General features: G+C 48.2%; 1 long non-coding RNA gene across 1 annotated transcript; it reads right to left on the bottom strand.

Annotated features, from left to right (window-relative positions):
• Positions 1-358: 358 nt before the first annotated feature.
• On the bottom strand, positions 359-14,298 carry LOC128141785 (uncharacterized). The gene is made up of 5 exons (XR_008235168.1): positions 14,017-14,298; positions 13,734-13,839; positions 11,107-12,706; positions 840-923; positions 359-464 (listed from the first exon to the last, which is right to left on the bottom strand). It is a non-coding gene; the product is annotated as an uncharacterized LOC128141785 (long non-coding RNA).
• Between the last annotated feature and the right edge of the window lie 1,279 nt (positions 14,299-15,577).

Here is a 15,577-nt window from a genome sequence, read left to right on the forward strand (position 1 = left end):
CAAGAAAAGAAGCACCCGATTAGCACCGGGCCGATGAGTACGGGCATTCGAGACCCTAGGGACGGCGCCCAAAGCGCATGCCACGCTCCTCCGGCGCAAAGCGCGACGAGGACATCGAGACCCGAGGAAGGTCGAAGGCACAGAAGACAGACTACGCAAACTACACACCACTGCGGACACAGGTCGGAACTGCCCTGCCCGGCACACGCAGGTCTCGCGCTGAAAAGCAACCCGCTCCCTTTGCCTGCCTAAAGGGGACTGCTTTGGGACAGCCCTCTCTCCTGCGCTAACTTTAAAACCCCTCCCTCCCTGCAATTCCCAGCTTCGTCCCTTCCTCCCAGCCTCTCCCCAGCCCTGGTCCCTCAACGTAGCTTTCAGAGGGCCGAGGGGCTGAGTCCATCCTCCACAAAAACCACACAGGCTAACTGGGATGTTCCTCAAGGTGACACATTGGTCTTCAACATCTGCAATAGAACAAGCACAGAAAAAAAATAAACCAGAAAAGGGAGTAAGCATCCCGCCAGCCAACGCCAACTACTTCCCCAACTCCCCCCTCCTCACAAGCGCCACCGTGTTCACTTCCCCGCTCGTTCCAGAATCAGACCCTGCAGCCATCGTCACTCGTGGTACCTAAGGTACCAAGACACACCAAATTAGCATGGCGCTCATGAGAAGTCATCGGCCCCACGCTCCTCCTCGCTAATCCACAGCTCTCCTCAAACGCTCATCCAATTCAAAGATAGCCCACACAGCGCCTCCAAAACAGAAGGTAAATGCTTAACCGAGCAGCCGCATAATACTTTGCTGTTCAACACTGACCCGACCGACAACCGCCTCACCTTCTCGGACCGCTCACTGGCATGCAGCTTTGCAGGAGACCTTATAGCAGACTTCATGGTATGTAAAGGGTGCCTATAAGAAACCTGGAGAGGCTCTTTTTACAAGGGTGTACAGCAATAGGACAAGGTGGTAACAACTTTAGTCCTAAAGAGGGTACATTTAGTTTAGGTGTTAGGAAGAAGTTTCTCACTATGGGTGGCGAGGCACTGGAACGGGTTGCCCAGAGAACCTGCGGATGCACCCTCCCTGGAAGCATTCGAGACCAGGTCAGACGGGGCTTTGAGCAACCTGGTCTTGCGGAAGGTGTCCCTACCCATTGCTGGGGGGGTTGGAACCAGAGGATCTTTATGGTCCCTTCCAACCCAAACCATTCTATGACATCCAAATTCAACTGCAAAACTCATCTGAGAAAGGCTGGTGAACCCTCCTCCCTTTCCCCATCAGTCCCAAAACTTTAGAAACCCCTTTTCTTCTTCTCAACTGTCAGGAAAGCAACCCCACTGCTTCCTGACACCTCCTGCCCTCCATTTGCACCCCTGAACCCCCTTCAGTGGCTACTCCTCAGGAGCCGCTCTTCTGAGCCACATCCCAAATTCTGGGGGCACCTCCTAACCTACAACTTCCCAGAGACTCTGAGCTCTGCCACACGTCCACAAAATAAAGTTAAGTCCTAAGGCTTATAATCCACGAGGGGCTTGCCACAAGCTGCAAAGGTTCTAGGGACAACATGGCATTCTGTGGGCAATGAGGAAAGGTGACGAGGCATCCCAGGGCCTGAAAGGCACTGTGCCTCCTGGCCCTTCTGCTTTCTTCAGAAATACTAAAACTCCATATACAGATGCATATAAGATGTTCACTCTAACCCCTGCTAAACAACGTCATCATCGGTCCCGTTAAGAGAGATATCAGCAACTTACACAGCATACAGCAGAACTGGTGAAAAAAACAAGGTTCCGTTTTCAATAAAGTTGGGAATTCCAGGAAAACACAATGCATGAAGAATTAAAAAAAAAAAAAAAAAGCATACTATTAAACCCTCTTTCTACCCCTGAACACTCAAAACAAAATTACTGACCTGAAAAAAAGAGAGGAAAAAAAAAAGCTGCATACAAGTGTTACTTTTTACTACACATGCTGCTGAACCTTGACTGGTCCTGAAGCTCTTACCTCAGGCAGACACCTCTTCCCAAAGGGCTGAGCCAGCTCAAAAGCTGCAAAGGACCCAAGGAAGAGCTGAGCACCAACACCAGAGAAACCCAGGAGCACAATGAGCTCCCTCAGCAGAGGCTGTGGCTCAAATACCCTAACCCTCCACCCACCACCCTTAGCACAATCCCTTGGGAAAGGGGAAGGGCAAACCACCAGAAGGTATGAAGTCAGCTGGAGGAGCAGCAGCACTGTTCTCACCTGCCTTAAATTTACAGAAAGCAAAGCCCTGAACAGAGAAAGTAACCCCTGCAGGAAATGACACTACTTGCTCCTGTACTACAGCTACACCTATTGCATCAGCAATGTGACCGGGTAGAGAATTAAACTTAATTTTTCTGGGGTGTAGATAGAAAACAATATATGTCCTTCTAAACTATGTAAGAAACTAGCTCATTAAATGCAATGACAATGTTGTTATCAAAATTGATGTGCTTTAGTTTCCTATAAAAAAGCCAAAACACTCTGGGGTTATGCTTCATTTCTAGCAAGACTGTGCATACCACCTAACTTCTACCAGAACTACCTTCTGGACAGGAATGAATCAAAAAGCAGAATTAGATCCCTTAAGAATTCCATCTCCAAAATATCTCTGGTTGCAAAATAAATTATTTACTGTGAATAGCCAATGATTCAGAGTCCCCCTGAGCGTGTCTCCAACTGACTCCCTTAACAGAGGTACAAGAGTCCCAAAGCGCAAAAGACACCAAAAAAACATGGAAATACACAGGGGGGACCAGGCAGCAGCCATGCCCCACAGGGACAGGCTGGGGGCGTGGGGCAACAACGCCCCCTGCAGTCATGCAGCAAAGGGTCGGCAGCAGCCACGCCCCCCGCAGTTTACGTGGGGACAGCAGCCACAAATGACACCGAGAAAACATGGAACTTCAGGGATACCCGGTGGGTGGGGGGAAGGGGGTGACGCCCCCACCAATCGACATGGGAAAAAACTCGCATGGAAGGTGGGTTAGATGGATAGTTTGGGGTGGAAAGATATGTGCGCAAGAACATGCACAGGCTGGGGGGGGCATGCATGAGGTTTACCTTCACCAGGGGCTCCACCCACGTAATCCACAGTAGGTAAACTCGTCTGGGATAATCTCCAACAGCAATTCCACTCTGGGTTCTTGACCCAACGCCAGATAATCCACACTGCCTGCCCCATGGAGGGGGTGCTTCCCACAGGATGGGGCATCTGCTGAGCATCACCACACCCTTACGACAACACATCTGAAAAATTAAAATCACAAATTGTATTTCAGCATATTAAAAAAGTAACACCAAATGAGTAGAAGAATTCCAGCAAAGGGAGAGGCTAGCAGGTGCCCTAATTAGGACTCGAGCTAAACAGGTCAGCTCACAATACGACACATCCTTTAGAAGGTAGACTGATGAAAACTGGTTTGCTGCTAGATAACTGTATAAGTGAGATTTGATAAATGATCATATATTAACATTATGGTTGAAACAGTAGACAACGGGTAGCTGGGGACATAGTTACAAAAGTGTAGTCAAGTGATTAACTAGTAATTATTCATAAGTTTTGCAGTTCTTTGCTCTTATGACTAGATGGTCCTGTACACTAGATGAGAACAATGCTGAAACTGACCACATGTGATTGAAACTGCATTAAGCTTCAAGATCAAAGAACAAGGACAAGAATAAAGACTTCAAGGACAGCCAACAGGAACTTCAAATGGGTCGGTGGTCGTAAAAGCAGCCCTTTGCCTCAAATGGATCCTTCATTGCGTATGATAGGATGTAGGCAGTACTAAGATAATCAGTTGCAATCATTGTTATGTATATGTATACTAATCTGATTAATATGCAATTAGTTATTCTATATAACCTGTTTGTGCTAAAGCTGTGGTATGCACACTAGGTGGAAATATCCCCCCTGCATCCAGCGCTGCAATAAAGAATGCCTGCTTTCTAAAACTCCAAAACAAGTCTTAGAGAGTTTCTTTGACCGGCTTTTCAGTATCAGAGAGGTGCAATTGCAACAAAATGAGTCCAAAGGGGGCTTACAGAGCTAAAAGTGTGCTGCAGGGAAAATCTAAGACCTCGGGAGACATTGTGACAGTAGCAGAGGGCTTCTGAGAGGGACAGGCAAAAGAAGGCTCGAGGCCATGATGAAGAAGTCCAGAAGGGATTTGAATAGACTACAGGTGTCCTCAGGGGACTAGGGACTGAACAGAGGTATGCTAGCTAGCATAGAGGACAACGTGAGCATTCTGGAGATGAAAGATGGCATCAGGAAAGGTTCTCAGGGAGGGAGAAGGGTGCAAAGTGCACAACAGAGCCAAAAGAGGGCTGTGGGGCACAAGGATGGCCTCGGGAGGCATGATGATGGGAGAAGAAGGGTGCTGAGAGTGAAAGACAGAAGGCAGCTCTGGGACACAATGCAAAACTCAAGAAGGTGTCCCAGCAATGTACAGATGTCCTCAGGGGATGAGCGACAGAATGGAGACATCCAAGATGGCAGTGAATAAGGTAAGAGTGCTCTGGGGCACAATGAAAGCCTCAGGAAGAATTGTCTCTGAATACGAAAGAAACAAGGATAGCGATGGAACAGAAGGATGCTCGCAGGAAGCATTGTGACAGAAATAGAGGGGTGCTGAGGTAGACAGAGACACAGAAGAAGGCTCGAGGGCACAAAGATACTCGGGAGGAGATCTGAACACGGTACAGGTATCATGAGGGAGACTGACCCACTGGAGGCAAGCGAGATGGAAGAGAGGACAAAAAGACTGCTCTGAGGAAGAGGCAACGTTCTGACAAACCAAGGGGGGTGCAAATTACACCCAGAGATAAAAGCATGCCGAGGAGACCCTCTAAAGCCTGAGGATGAACCAAGAAAAGAGCCCCCCAAAAAATAAAAGTAGACATAGAAAGAAAATTTAAAAAAAATAAACGGGTACAAGGCACAGGAGAAAAATTTAAAAATAGGGACAGAAAACTACATAAAAGTAGACATAGAAAAGAAATTCAAGAAGGAAGGCATTAAAGGAGGAAAAAAATTTAAAAATAGGGACAACAAACTAAGTAAATGGAGACATAAAGAAAATTCTAAAATTGACAACCTACCCAACTGTTGTGGTTTAACCCCAGCCAGCAACTAAGCAGCCGCTCGCTCACTCCCACCACCACCCAGTGGGTTAGGGGAGAGAATCGAGGGGAAAAAAAAAAAAAGTAAAACTTGTGGGTTGATATAAAGACAGTTTAATAGGACAGAAATGAAGATAATAATAAAATAATTGGAGATAATAATATACAAAACATAATACTTGGAGATAATATACAAAACAAGCGATGTGCAATGCAATTGCTCACCGCTCACCTACCGATGCCCAGTTAGTTCCCAAGCAGCGATCTGGGGCCCCTGCTCCCCACCCCCAGCCAACTCCCCCCAGTTTATATACTGTGCATGACATCATAAGGTACGGAATATCCCTTTGGCCAGTTTAGGTCAGCTGTCCTGGCTGTGTCCCCTCCCAACTTCTTGTGCCCCTCCAGCCTTCTTGCTGGCTGGGCATGAGAAGCTGAAAAATACTTGACTTGTTTTAAATACTACTTAGCAACAACTGAAAACACCAGTGTGTTATTGTCGTGGTTTCGGCCCAGCCGGTAACAAAGGACCACGCAGCCGCTCACTCACTCCTCCCACCCCCTCCGGTGGGATAGGGAGGAGACGGAGGAGAGAAAAGAAAAAAAAACTGGAACCTCGAGGGTTGAGATAAGGGCAGTTTACTGGGACAAACAACAACGGTACTAATGAAAGAATATACAAAAAGTGTGATGCACAGTGCAGCTGCTCACCACCCGGAACACGACGCTCCACCACTTCCCCCACAGAAAGTCCAGAGCGCTCCCCCCGGCCCGCTCCCCATTTATATACCAAGCATGATGTCACATGGTATGGAATAGCTCCTTGGCTAGTTCAGGTCAGCTGCCCCGGCTATGCCCCCCCACCTCCCAGGTTCCTGTAAAAATTAACTCTATCCCAGCTGAACCCAGGACAGTTATCAACATTCTTCTCAAAATAAATCCAAACCATAACACTATACCAGCTACTAGAAAGAAAATTAACTCTGTCCCAGCCAAAATCAGGACACCAACAGACAAGAAAGAATTAAAAAGTAGGGACAGGAGGTAGATAAAAGCAGATGTAGAGAAAAAAAAAATTAAAGCGCAACAAGGTTAAGAAAATAAAGGAAAAAAAAACGGTAACATCAAACTAAAACAAAATTTTAAAAGTGACAGCATTTTTAAATTACACAGCACAGACTAGAATAAAATATAAAGACAGTGAACTGGATAAAAGTAGATAAAAAAATAAAAGCAACAGGACACAGGAAATAAAAAAATAGGGTTAGACATCTTGATAAAAGTAGACATAGAAAATTTTAAAAGTCATAACATAGAGAACAGATAGGAAAAAAGGAAACAATAGAGACAGAAAAATACATAAAAGTGAACAAAGAAACAAAATTCAAAAGTGAAGGCATTAAGAGAGGAAAAAATTTTAAAATAGCAAAAACCCCTAAATAGACGGTGTGAGAGGCTGAAAGAGTTAATGTCTCAAACATCATGGTGGGGCAAGTTCTGCTTAACAACAAACTCTGCATAACAAGGAACCCTGCATAGCAAGGAACCACAGGTGAAAAGAAGCGGATCAGCACCCATCAGCAACAGGAGGGGAAGGGCATGCCAGAGGGTGCACAGCTCCCTGTTCTGATAATGCTGTTCTGATATGCTGAGCAGGACAGCTCACCATGCATGACAAAAGATCACATCTGCAGGGAAGGGGAAGTTACCCCCCAAACGACCCCCAAGTCCCAAAGGCTCACACACCACTCACTCATGACACCTAATTAACCTAACAAGTTTGAGTGCCTGCCCGAAGGAGGGGCAAGGACGATAAAAGGACACAAACTGAAGCCCCAGGTGTGCAAGTCCAGCAGGACTGGACCCCTCAGTTGACTGAACCAATGCTGCACCCAGGACTGGTGAAATCTTTCTCTTCTCTCTGTCTTGTTTCTCTCTTTCTTTTTCCTTTTCTATAATCCCTACATTTTATCCCTGTAAACATAAACCGTTGACCAAGTCTGGGACTAGGAGTGAATCCAGCTGCCCCCAGGCTCCTCTGTGAGAAGGAGTCTAGAAAGCAAAGGGGTCTGCTCTGAACCTCGTGACTCGACCGGAGGGCTCTCCTTCTTGTCTTCCCTGAAGTGATCCCAAAATAAGCAAGGCCTGTAGTATATGTTTGGTGATGTAGGGTTAGCACAGGTTACACAGTTTACTGATGTAGTTTCATGCCAATTTTTGTGGTGAGCGAATAAAGTTGAGTTTTGTGAGTTAACGGATCCCTAGTGTCGTTTCACTTTAATCCTGACCTGGGAACCGGCAAACCTGAGTTGTCATCCTGAGAAAGTGAGATGTGACAGACGAAGGCATAGAAAGAAAATTTTAAAAGCAACTGAGTATGTGACATACTAGAATGGATTAAAAAATAAAGACAGCAAACTGGCTAAAAATAGACGAGGAAAGAAAATTTAAAAGAGATGGGGTACAGGACAGACAGGAAAATTTAAAAAAAGGGAGTGACATCTTGATAAAAGTAGACATAGAACGGAAATTTTAAAAGTGACAAGATACAGTAAACAGGAAAAAATTAAAAATAGGGACAGAAAACAAGATAAAAGTACACCTAGAAAAAAAGATTTGAAAAGTAAAAGAATTACGAGAGAAAAAATTGAAAAATAGGGACAGTGAACTACATAAAAGTAGACATAGAAAATTTTAAAAGCAATGCAGTTCATGACACAGGAAAGAATTAAAAAATAGAAACAGTTACTGGATAAAAGAAGACATAGAAAGACCATTTTAAAAGCACAGCATTAAGGAATTAAAGGGAAAAAAATAGGGACAGCAAACTAAAACAGACAGGAAATTTTAAAAGCAATGGAGTCTAAGACAAAGGAAAAAATTTAAAAATATTGATAGGCTGAAAAAGAGAGAGATACATAGAAAGTAAATTTTAAAAGTGATGCGGTATAGGACAGACAGGAAAGAATTAAAAACCAGTAATATGCAGCATCATAAAAGTAGACATAGAAGGAAAATTTAAAAAGTGATGGGGTACAGGACAGGAAAGAATTAAAAAATAGGGACAGAACTGGTTAACAGAGATAGAAAATTTTAAAAAGTGATGGGAATAAGGAAAAATGGAAAAGAATGAAAAATAGGGACAGCGAACTAAAGAAATAAAGATGTAGAACCAAAATCTAAAAAGCAACAGGCTACAGGACAGACAAGAAAGTATTAAACAATAGTGACAGCACACTAAATAGAGAAATAGAAAGGAAATGTAAAAGTGATGGAGTGCGAGACAGCGGAAAAATTAAAAAACAAAGTGAACTGGATAAAAGGTGACACAGAAAGAAAATTTTAACAGTGACAGCATTAAAGAAAGGCTAGGAAAAAAAATAAAAAATAAGGATAGGGTGAATAATAGAGAGACACAGAGAAAGAAAATGTAAGAAGTGACAGGGTACACGACAGCCAGGAAAGAATCAAAAAGCTGTGATACACTGCTTGATAAAAGTAGACATAGAAGGAAAATTTAAAAAATTATGGCATACAGGACAGGAAAGATATTTAAAAATAGAGAGAGAAAAATAGATAAATAGAGAGATGGAAAGAAAATTTTTAAAACAATGAGGTGCAAGACAGAGATGAAAAAACTAAAAATATATAGACAGTTGAACTGTATAAAACTAGCCATAGAAAGAAAATTTAAAAAGCAACTGCTTACAGGACATACAGGAAAGAATTAAAAAATAGGGACAGCAAACAAACAGACACAGAAAGAAAATGTTAAAAGTGAGATGGTACAGGACAGAGGATAAAATTAAAAAACAAAGACAGTGAATAGGTTAAAGTAGGCATAGAAAGCAAATTGGAAAAAAGTGACAGGTGTCATGGTTTAACCCCAGCTGGCAACTAAGCACCACCCAGCCGCTTGCTCGCTGCCCCCCTGCAGTGGGATGGGGGAGAAAAACCAGAAAAAAAGTAAAACTCACAGGTTGAGATAAAGCCAGTTTAATAGGTAAAGCAGAAGCCACGCGCACGAGCAAAGCAAGACAAGGAATTCATTCCTTGAAGCGTCCCGTCAGCAGGCGGGTGTTCAGCCATCTCCAGGAAAGCAGGGCTCCATCATGCGTAACGGTTACGTGGGAAGACAAATGCCATCGCTCTGAATGTCCCCCCTTCCTTCTCCTTCCCCCAGCTTTATATGCTGAGCATGACATCGTATGGTCTGGAACAGCCCTCGGGTCAGTTGGGGTCAGCTGTCCCAGCTGTGTCCCCTCCCAGCTCCTTGTTCAGCCCCAGCCTGCTCACTGGTGGGGCAGGGTGGGAAGCAGAACAGCCCTTGACTCTGAGCAAGCACTGCTCAGCAATAACAAAAACATCCCTGTGTTATCAACACTGTTTTCAGCACAACTCCAAAACGTAGCCCCATACTAGCTACTGGGAGGAAAATCAACTCTATCCCAGCCCAAACCAGCACAACAGGGTACATGACAGAGACAAAAGAATTAAAAAATAGGGACAGCTAACTAAACAAACAGACATAGGAAGAAAATTTAAAAGGTGATGGGCTACATGACAGACAGGAATAACTTAAAGACAGTGAATAGGTTAAAGTAGACATAGAAAGAAAAAGTAAAAAGCAACGGGGTACACAATAGTGAGGAAAGAATTAAAAAACAGTGATACACAGCTCGATAGAAGTAGACATAGAAGGAAAATTTAAGAAGTGATTGGGCACAGGACAGAAAAAATTTTAAAAATAGCCACAGTGAACTAAAACTGAGAAATATAAAGGAAATTTAAAAGTATCACAGGGGCACAGGACAGAGAGATAAAAAATAAAGACAGTAAACTGGATAAAAGTAGACATAGAAAGCAAATTTTCAAAGCAACAGGGTACACAACAGACAGGAAATAATGAAAAAATAGCAACAGGCAGCTTCATAAATGTAGATGTAGCATCGTGGTTTAACCCTGGCTGGCAACTAAGTACCATACAGCTGCTCACTTACTCCCTCCTACAGTGAGATAGGGGGAGAATCAGGAGGGTAAATGTGAGAAACTCATGGGTTGATATAAAAAGTTTAATAATTAAAAAGACTTTTTTTTAAAAGTTGTAACAGAAAAAAAAAACCCAGCAAATGAAAACATTTGCTTACCACCAACTGACCGATGCCCAGCCAGTCTCAAGCAAGTGGGTACAGGACAAAGAGGGAAGAATTAAAATATAGGGTCAGGGAGACAGAGAGGGGAAAACATAGAAATTAAATTTTAAAAGTAATGGGGTACAAGGCGGTGCAGAAAAAATAAAAAACAGGGAGAAGCAGCTGGTTAGAGAGAGGCATATTAAACATTTAAAAGGCAACAGGGTACTGGGCAGAGTTGACAGAAGAATAACAAGTTTTGAGGAGCCATACACATAGGTGGGCAGGCAGAGAGGGAGACGGAGGAAGGGAGGCGGAGGTGGGCCAGGATGTAGAGGAGAGGATGTGCGACTCACCACAGCTCCTGGTGCCGGCAGGAGACCTTCACCGGCCCGACGTTTCTCTCTCTGCCTCTGCCCCTTCCTCCTCCCCAGTGCCGGCTGCCTGACCCTCACCCACTCGGCAGCACGCAGCGGACGCCTCAATGCTCCTCATCCACAAGGCTTCCTTGATACATGGCAGCTCACGCATGTAGCCAACAGAGGCCAGGAACAGCTCAGAGGGATCCTTCCTTGCCACGGGGACTGGCCATTCCTTGCTGCAGGCACCTACCAGCCAGACCCCCTTGCACTCCCTCCTCGGCCAGTTCCCCTGCCCAGGCAGCCCCCTTTACAGCTGGAGCCCCTTCACACAGCAGGGCCAGCCCCATCCTCAACCTCACTGGCCACACCTGGGGCCATCCCAGCCCCAGCTGGAGCCCATCAGGAACAGGGGCCATTGCCAAAGCCCCACAGCATATTATCCCTGCCCCTGCACCTACCCACATCCAGGGACACAGAGGAGGCAGGAAAAATTTATTCATTAATGCATATAAGAAATCCTGGCAATGAGTTGGCTACAAGGCTCAGTGCCCAAAGGCAGCAGGATGGGGTGATAAAAGGGAAGAGTAAAGCAGGAGGAAGGACAGAGGGACACAGAGGTGCAAGACAGGGAGCCAGAAAATGGGATGCTGGGAACAAGAGAGGGACAAGAAGCAGGAAAACAGTGTAGAGAGAGAAGCGCAGAGAGACTGAGCAAAACAACAGGGATGGAGATGGAGGAATAAATAATAGGAAGTGGGGGAGAGAAGGTGAAGGGACTGGCAGGACAACAAGATAAAGACAGGACAAGGGACAGGGAAACATTCTCAAGTGATATGGGAGAAGAAACAGCAAGAACTAGAAAACAGAAACAGGGAGCCAGGTAGAGAGAAAATTTTCAAAAAGCAACAGCATATGAGAAACATAGGCAAGAACTAACAAATAGGCACAGGGAGACAGAAAGAGGGAGACGTAGAAAGAAAATCTAAGAAGTGACAGGGTACAGGACAGAGAGGGAAGAGTTAAGAACTAGAGACAGGGAGATGGATAGAAGGAAACAGAAAATTTTGAAAGCAACAGGGTACAAGAATCAAAAAGTAGGTACATGGAGCTGCATAGAGGGAGACATAAGAAGGAAATTTGAAAAGCAACAGGGTACAAGAAACACAGGTGAGAAATTAAAATAAGGTCAGGGAGACAAAAAGAAGGAAAAGTAGCAAGAAAATTTAAAAAGCAACTGGGTTTAAGAAACATGCAAGAATTTAAATAAGGATGGAGAGGTAGAAAGTTTCAAAAGTGACGACATACAAGAAACATAGGCCAGATTTTAAAAATAGGGACAGGGAGCCTGAGAGAAGGAAACTGTGGTGGGTTGACCTTGGCTGGCTGACGAGTGTCCACCAAGCCACTCTACCATTCCCCCTCCTCAACAAGACCGGAGGGTAGAAAATACAACAAAAAAGCTTGTGGGTCAAGATAAGGACAGAGCAATCGCTCACCAATTACTGTCACAGGCAAAACAGACTCGACTTGGGGAAATTAATTTATTGTCAGTCAAAATCAGAGTACAATAATGAGAAATACGAACAAATCTGAAAAACACCTTCCCCCCACCCCTCTCTTTTTTTCCTGGGCTCATCTTCACTCCTGACTTCTCTACCTCCTCCTACCGAGCAGCACAGGGGGAGAAGGAGGGGGGGGTTGCAGTCAGTTCATCACAAGTTGTCTCTGCTGCTCCTTCCTTCTTTGTGCTCTTCTTCTGTTCCAGTGTGGTGTCACTCCCATGGGGCCGCAGGTCCTGCCAGAAAACCTGCTCCAGTGTGGGCTCCTCTCCACAGCGTCACAGCCTCCTTCGGGTGAATCCGCCTGCTCTGGCGAGGGGTCCTCCGTCGGCTGCAGGGTGCATATCTGCTCCGCCATGGACCTCTGTGGGCTGCAGGGGGACAGCCTGTGTCACCATGGTCTTCACTGCAGGCTGCAGGGGAATCTCTGCTTTAGGACCTGGATCACCACCTCCTTTTTCTTCTTCACTGACCTTGGTGTCTGCAGGACTGACAGCTTCTGCACAGCTTTTTTTTAGCCCTTCTTAAATATCACAGAGGTGCTACCAGCGTTGCTGGTTGGCTCAGCTTTGACCAGTAGCAGCTCCATCTTGGAGCTGGAACTGGCTGTGCCCAACATGGGGGCAAGTCCTGGTGTCTTCTCACAGAACCCACCCCTGCAGCCCCTATCCACTCCCCTGCCCCAGCTTGCCACACAAACTCACTACAACAGTGATCGGCTACAGGGCAGAGAGGCGGGATTGAAAAGTAAGGAAAGGGAGACAGAGAGAGACAGGGTGGGGAAATAGCAATGGGCTACAGGACAGAGAGGAGGAACTAATAAAAAAGGAGAGGGTACCAGACAGAGAGATGGATAAAAACAAATATTAGTGATGAGCCACAGGGCAAAAGGAAGAATTAAAAAACGGGACAGTGAGGTAGATGAGAGAGATTGAGAAATATCAAAAACACTGATGATCTAAAGGGGAGAGAGAGGGGAAATAAAGAATAGGGACAGGGAACCAGACAGAGAGAGAATAATAAAGACAAAAATGGGCTATGGGACAGTGAGGGAAGAAGTTAAAACATAGGGACAGGGACCTGGAACAAGAGAATCTAAGAAAGTAAAAGTGTATCCAGAATACAGAGCAGAGAAAGGAATTTAAAAATAGAGACACAGCATCAGACAGGTGAGAGCGGTGGGAATTGTGAAGGGCTAAAGGGCAGACAGGGAGGAATTAACAAGATTGGGATAAGAAGACAGACGGATAGATGGAGAAAGACAAAGTAGTGATGGGCTGCAAGGCAGAGACAGAGAATAAAAAAAAAGAGGGATGGGACAGGTCAGAAGTGCAGAGAGAAAAAGAAAACAGAGAGGCAGAACAACAGAGAAAGAGGGGGACTTAGAGAACAAGAAAGGGAGAGGTACAGAAAAAAAAAAAACACAAAAAAATTAAAGCAGTGAGAGAAAGAGAAGGTGGGGGCAGGGAGAGACTGGGATGCAGAAGAGGGGTGACACAGCCCCAGGGGTCCAGGACTCACTGTACCTCCCGCTGTTGGAGCTGCTGGGAGAATTTGACAGTTCAGACATGTCTGTCTCTCTCTCCCTCTCCCTTCCTCCTCTGTAGCTGCACTCACTTGACTGTCATCCACCTAAGAGAATAGATTGGTGTCTTCCAGCTCTTACAATATGAGGCTTCCTAGAAACACAGCCTCACATGCACACACACTACATGGCTGTACTGTGGTTTTGGTTATGCATACAGACCCTGCCGTGCACACTGGTGATCGGACCTGCTGCGGACTACACTAGGAAGGATCCATCCTCACCTGGAGAGGCAGGCTATCTCCTGTCTGCAGCTGGTGGCTGGATCCTCTTTATTTTATTCTTCAGCAGCTTTACCATTCTGTGGCCTCTCCAGCTTCAGCGTCAGCTTCAGCAGCTCCTGTCCACAGCCAGTAAGCACTCCACCTGTCCCTCTGTGCTCCCGCGCCGCAAGGAGAGGGAGGCCAGGCAGAGACAGCCCACGCAAGCCTGAGGCTGCTGCAGTCAACGGCATCCCCAGGGGACGAACGGACAACCGCACCCACAGCGTGGCCTCTGGGAGAAGGAAAGAGGCAGCAGTGACCATTATTACCGCAGCTCGACCCTGGCCGGAGCCCCTCCTTCCGCAGACGCCGCTCATTCCCCGCGCCGCTGCTAACGGCACCCACGTTAAGGGAGACTCCAGACCACCGCAGGGCCAGCTTGCTGCCCTCGCGACAGGGCTCGGGGGCTGCCTGCGACTACAGCGCAGGCTTCAGGGGAGGGGCTGGAGCTGGGGGCAGCCGCACGGGCCAAGTGGGGCCGGGGGAGCTCTGGCGACTCGGGCAGGCGCCCGCTAGCCGCGCCTGGGGGGTGCCCGCCTCCGTCCCCTCTTCCCTTCTACCGGCTCTCAGGGAACTCCCCAGCGCTACCCTGGCCCGGCTCGCCTCCGGCGGACCGGCAGCCTGCCGCGGCGGCAGCTTCACAGCTTCCCATCCCGCCAGGGGGCAGGAGGCACCCCCTACCCCCGCCCCCGCTGAAAGGGATCGCTCGTCTCACCCGCAGTCCCGGCGCTCGCCCGCTGCCACCCAGACACGCGCCCCGCGAGCCGCCACGCTGCTCCCGGGGACCGCGCATGCGCCGGAGGGGCCGGAGCCGGCGCGCGAACGCCGGGCTGCCCCACGCGCAGAACGGCGCATGCGCCCGGGAGGGCTGGTCGGGGAGCGGGCGCGGCGGGAAGCCCGCGGAAAACCACGCGAAACCGGCAACGGTCCTGCGTCTGACCTGGTCTGACTCCGGGGGCCGCGGCGGCAGCGAGGACTACGCCGCGCCCGAGAGCCACGGAGCTGGCCGGCCGCCGAGTCCGCGAAAACTACAACTCCCGGCATGCCCCGGGAGGCAGCCAGCCCCGCTGCCTGACCCCGAGGGGACGCCGCTTCCGTTTCCGCCCACCCCCACGCCGGCGCAGCCGCAATCCCCGCCGAGCCCCCAGCGCCGCTCCGGGCAGCTCCGGCGCGCTCCCGCCGCCGGCTCCGGCACGGCGCGGCACCCCCCGCCCGGCTCCGGGCAGCGCCCGCCGCCGCCGCTCCGGCACGGCGCGGCCCCGCCCCGCTGCCGCTCCGCGCGTCTGGCACGGACCCCGCCGTCCTCCTCGGGGCTTTCCCCGGGAGCCGCCGGGCGATTGCGCAAGCCCCGCCACGGGGCCCGGGCCCCCCCCCGGCCCACGTGCTCCCGGCCCCCCGCGAGCCCCCAGGGCCCCGGCCCCCCCCCGGCCTCGGCACAGGCGGCCCCCACCTCCCCCGGGCCACCCCCGCCTGGGACGGTCGCGGTCCGAGGGGCGCCCGGCCCCGCTCACCTTCTCCCGAG

The sequence above is a fragment of the Harpia harpyja genome, chromosome 5, assembly GCF_026419915.1.
Source record: "Harpia harpyja isolate bHarHar1 chromosome 5, bHarHar1 primary haplotype, whole genome shotgun sequence".
Lineage (NCBI taxonomy): Eukaryota > Metazoa > Chordata > Aves > Accipitriformes > Accipitridae > Harpia > Harpia harpyja.